The sequence below is a fragment of the Lissotriton vulgaris genome, chromosome 3_1, assembly GCF_964263255.1.
Source record: "Lissotriton vulgaris chromosome 3_1, aLisVul1.2, whole genome shotgun sequence".
NCBI lineage: Eukaryota > Metazoa > Chordata > Amphibia > Caudata > Salamandridae > Lissotriton > Lissotriton vulgaris.
In genome coordinates, this window is record NC_141689.1 from 1,143,938,570 (window position 1) to 1,143,944,569 (window position 6,000).

Here is a 6,000-nt window from a genome sequence, read left to right on the forward strand (position 1 = left end):
ATATTCAACAAATACGAATAATGTTCCTTTTGCTCGAATCCCTGGAGTGGGGGATAGGGTAATTCCAAACATGGAACACAAGTTAGGACTAATCAAAGCGGCACACGAAGGGCTTGCTTCTGCACACGCTGGCGTTTCCGCAACAATATCACTATTAAAACAGAGATATGGGTGGCCTCGCTTGAGAATACAAACTAAAAAGTATGTATTAGTATGCGATATATGCCAAAGGATATATGGCCGGGATGCCTGTCACCCCCTCCCAACACAATCCCCAAGGATGGGAAGACGGACGCAGTTCTGAACTTTTGGAAGGCGGGAGAGAGTTACCCTCCCGGCCATATTTATTAAAATATGAAACAAAATTAAAACATTAAAATAACAGTTTCATATCATGTACAATTTTCATTTATTACATTTTGATGAAGACATGTTCTTTGGCTAACCTTAACAAATCTCTAGTACAAAGGTTTTCCTAGCCGAGTCTAACATCCTGCAAATGCATACTTTCTAAATTAAAATTGTACATCCTAGCATTACGGGCCAACGGCAAGGTCGCAACCGGTGTCAGATCCCTACTACCAGAACTCTCCCCCTCACGGTGTGAGGGCGGTCGCGCAGAAGGACTGTACCCTCTGTGCTAACTCCAATTTCCCTTGTCTTGCGGGGGCCCCCATTTTAACTCGACGCCATCTTAAAGGTCGTCCGAGGACCCGTGTGGGGTGTCTGTAAGAAGGCAGCGTGGACCCCCCTCCCACCCCACACTGTCTATCACATCCGCCGTCGCGGATATCCGGGCCCCGGGAAATTCGGAGGAGGGGCATCTAGCCGCCTCCTCCCCTGGAAGGGGCCTATGGCCGTCTTCCCTTAGGCGACCCATACTTAGTGGGTGCCGCCTCCCCCCCCGGGCGCTCCCATCCATAGTGGGTGGCGCCCCCCCTCTAGGGACCTTGAAATTACTGCTCACCGATCATGACCTTACCGCCACAGGCCGGATAGTTGACCGGCTATCCGGCCCCCCCACAAACTCCTACTAAAGGTCATGCTTTTACAAACCCCTTAACCATGCTATGAAGTCTCCTATGAGTAAGACATTCCCCTCCTGGGACAAATGGACCCCATCATCGAGATACATGTGATCCCCCCGAATACATCCATGCGGAATACAGTGCAACTGCGCCGAGCGAAACAACTTACCAAGTTTGTTATTGACCTTTTTCACTGAATGGTTCAGTGCTGACACCGAGAGGCCCCCCCGCCACACCTTCCTGGGAATCATGTGGGACCATGCTATCGTGCACCCCGGGATCCTTCTCGCCAGCCAGCTAACAGTAGATAAAACTCGCTCGAGTAGTACTCGCCGACCGAGTGTCACCAAGTCATTGCCCCCCAGATGTACTATGATTACAGATGACGGTGACCTCTGCCGCCCTAACAGTTCCTCGACAAAACATTGAAACTGGTCAATACAGAGCCCGCCCCTTCCGTGGAAGGTCACTCTGTACCCGTATTCCCCAGCTGCGTGAGTCACGTCACCTGCTTTGAATACGTCCCCGGCCCGCCTCACGTATGAGTGGCCCACGACCCACACCACTCGCTCCTCAGCCGGTGATCTCTGACCGCTGGTCCCCAGGTGCCGGGTCGACTGCACAGTCCGCCCCGCATAGCATGCTTGCAAAACTGTAAACCAAACAGAAGACAAGAAGCGTGAGTGCATGACATTGACTTCACAACATGTGCAACCGCACATACCTTTTATAACAGTTCGAGGACCATCGTCCCAGTTGTTTCACCTTCTCAACACTCTGACCCCTGGCTGTAGCCTCTGTAGCAGCCCCTATCCTAAAGGAATGGGTCCCAAAATCGCCCGGGTCCAAGCCCGCCGCTGCGATTGCCATTGTTAGCACCCTCTGAAACTGAAACCTTGTCAGTGGGGTGGCGTCGATGTGTCTCAGCAGGCTTCCCCCCATGTGTCCGCTTCCGCGCAAAATATTCCTCAACGCACTTCACCGGGCACATGGGGGACCCTCGTATGCGCTGGACAACAATACTGTCTCCCATAGCACTCTGGTCAGTCTTGGACCTGGCTATTGTGACCACCATTGAATCACCCTTAATCAGAATGTGATCCCGACACAGACCTCCCTCCACATCTTTCTTATTTCTTGCCACCAGCTCGCTCACCCGCATAGCCCCATGGAACGCTAATGCGAAAGCGGCCCGGAACAGCACTGCCTCGAACTGGGAGGAACATGTCGTGGGGAGTATCGACATCAGCAGGGACAACCTGTCTAACCCAATCGGGCGCCTCTCGTCTACTCTACGACCCTCAAGGCGTTGCCAACCACGAAGGGCTTTCTTTACCAAAAAGGACGATGTCGGGCCCTTGATGCCATGCGCTTGCGCCATGAATGAAATGGCGGCACGGTGCCTATTGGCCGTTGCCGCTGATCAGCCTTCCCTGTGCAGTGCTACTAGAAACTTCAGGACATAGTCTTCCTGACCCCAATTGTCCCCCCCTGCCGGACCCAAAAATGCACAATAGGAACGAAACGCTCCTTCGTATGCCTTCCTTGTCCTGGGGGCTAAGCTTGCTGCCACGAGGTCCTGTAATCCGGGGCACCGAGTAGCCAGAGTGCTTCGGGAAATGGTGCCGCCGCTAGGTCCGCGGAAGGTAGATAACCCCTGAAAGCCTGCATGTGTGAACGAGAGAGTGCATCAGCTGCCTGGTTCAGTACACCTGGCACATGCTTCGCCCTGAATTGCACGTTCAGTCTCATGCAAAGTAGTACAATTTCTTTCAGCAATCTTAATATCCACTTGCAGCGTGCTGCCTGATTATTTATACATTCAACCACAGTCATGTTATCGGACCAAAACACCACAGAGCGATCTCTGAACTCATCCGGCCATGCCTTCAGAGCCACAAAAATGGGGAACAACTCGAGAAACCCGATGTTACCTGTGAGACCGCTGGTGTGCCACCACGTCGGCCATGTCTGTGCCGACCATCGATTACCAAAGATGGCGCCAAATCCCACACTCCCCGCAGAGTCGGTCCACAAACCCAGCTCGTCCGAAGACGCTGGCGGCTTGTTCCACACCACTCGACCGTTGAAGTCCGCCAGGAACGCCAACCATATGCGCATGTCCTGGCAAACCTCTGCCGACAGTCTCGTGCGGTGGTGCCCTTCCTTGAGACCAACCATGGCTTGTGCAATGGAGCGGGAAAAGGGGCGGGCCATTGGTATCACTCTTAGGGCAAAGTTAAGCTGACCCACTGCTTGTTGTAACTGATGGAGAGTAACTTTCTCTTTGCTAATGCACAGTTCCAGGGAAGCCCTGAATTTCGCTACTTTCCCCACTGGCAAACGGAAACATCCCTCCACAGAATCGAGCTCAATTCCTAGAAACTCGAGTGAAGTAGATGGTCCAACCGTCTTACCTGGTGCCAATGGCACCCCGAATTCCTTCATGAGAGTGCAAAATTCATGTAAGGCCTGCGCACATTTTGTGTCGCCGGCTGCCCCCAAAAACAAAAAATCATCCAGGTAATGCATAACATGGCTATGGCCAGTGGCTTTTGTGAATGCCCATTCCAGAAAACAGCTGAATTTCTCAAAATAAGCACAAGAGATGGAGCAACCCATTGGCATACATCTATCCATGTAGTAATGGCCCTGGACCACAAAGCCTAACAGACGCTGATCCCGTGGGTGTACCGGGAGCAACCGGAACGCTGACTCGATATCTGACTTCGCCATCAGCGCTCCGGGCCCCAGGCGATTCAACATGGTGACGGCATCATCGAAGGATGCGTACCGCACCGAACAAACTCCTGGGTCAATCGCATCGTTCACCGAAAGACCCCTCGGAGCTGACAAGTTATGGATCAGCCTAAATTCCCCCGGGTCCTTCTTGGGAACCACTCCCAACGGGGAACAGATTAAATTAGTTACTGGCGGGTGCCCATATGGGCCAACAACCCAGCCAAGGGCAACCTCTTTTGCAATCTTCCTCTCAACCACCGCTGGATTATGCTAAGCCGACAGTTGGTTTCTACAAAGTGGTTCCCCTCGAAAATCCCCCGCCGGGATGTGGAAACCATATAAGAAGCCGTTCCTCAACACCCCAGCGGAGACATGATCAGGGTATTCGTTTAGCCAGGGGATCATTGCCATGATATCAACGGGGGTAGGTAGCGATACACAATGGTCCTCCTCAGACCTGTTTGGCCCCCCCTCTACCCCCCGTATCATTATTCCTGGATCTGCACGAACTCTCGGGGTGTGCAGAATTTCCGCAACCTGCACACACATGTCTGAACTTACATGTCCCTTGTGGCCTTGTGCAATTGCCCCTGTTAAAATTCCAACAGACCCCTTTCTTACCCCCATTCCCACCATTCCTTGGTTGGTGGCCGCCAGCGGGGCCCGCTCGAGAGGGCGCCGCAGGCTGTTGGCGGGAAGGCCCCGACCCATTCCCGCCTAGCGAGGACGACTTCGTCGCGCCCGGCAGGAGCTGCTTCTGCCAAGAGATCGAGTCGAGACAATCCCACGTCAGAGATGAATCGAACTCTTTGGCCTTACGAAACTTCATATCGTAACCCATCCACTCATTGCCCTCATACGTTTCGTAAAAATCCATTATTCGGGCCTGATAGCAGGCCAATTCGGGCAAAACCTCGGGCTTACGTTCCCCAATAATTGCAGTAAACATCGCAAAGGCCTTGGCCCAATTTAAGATTGTCTCATCAACCCTGAAACCCGCCATTTTGGCTCGCCATACACTCGGGTGCCACAAATCCTTCTGTGTCTTAACATACTCCATCTCGCGATGGTCAGTCAGTAGAGAAAACATATTCACATACTTATCAGCCCATATTAATTCTTTCGTGGCCAACGGTATATGTTGGACCACCTTTTCCCGTCTTGAGGGAAAAGACCCCTCCCTTGCCATTGGCAATGCTTACTTACCCGGCTCCATTGCTGCTCCCGCTGTTTTTTCGATGCCAGCTGCCGGTCCTTCCGAGGTCACCTGTGGGGGGACAAGAGGGAGATTCGCCTTCGCGGCATCTTGCGACTGCCGCAACTGCTGCATTAGTAACTTGGCCTCTTCGGCCGTGTCTCCCGGTGCCGTAGCACCCCCTATTTTTCTGCCAAGCCATGCGGCCAACTGGGCGGCTAATTCCGGAGGCATGTCCTCCTCGCTGGCGGGCGTAACAACAACCGGAATCGGTTGGCCCGCGTCCGGGATTGGTACCGGGGCATCGACTGGAATGACCGGGCTTGCCGGGGGTAGCTCGGGAACCGGGACCTCCCCCCCTGCCATTCTATTCCTGACCCTTTTACCCCTCCCTGCGGGGACAACTCCCGGCAATGCCGGGCCTATAACTTTCTTTGGTTTACCAGTATTGTTCATCGCTGCCATCTGCTTCTTCATGCTCGCCATATCTTTTATCAGCATGCGAAGCATCTGGTCAGTCCCGGACTTCTTTCCCGCCTTCTTGCCAGGCATTGTTATCGGATATTCGATCCGCGTTGCTCAACACGGTCCTGGATCCGTAGGCTCGAAGCCGCTGAAAGAGAAACACAAGAATTACAAGTTCTCAAAATTGCTCCTTGTTCCGTCGAGGGCTCACGTGCAACGAGTGGGTGCAGCTTCCAAGCACAGGAACAAGAGGATGCTTCTTCGGATTTCTGCTCTCTTTATTCCTCTTCGGGAGGGCGTGTACCCTCCTCCCGTACGCCTACTGGGCGTGGCCAACGGTGTAGGTGTCTAGGACAACCCCTCTTGGGCGGGAAAAGGCGCGCCCCGGCTACGCCGCTTCGGGCATACCAGCCGTGACACGCCCCCCGCCCAAAATGGTTTCCCGGGGGGGATCCGGGCCTCCAACCATACGTTCAGGGGGACCGAGTGGTCGCCCCTTTCACAAAGTATCAACAGTAAAACGACCAGCGCAGACACCCCTTCTCATCTCGGATAAACCATTTGCATGTG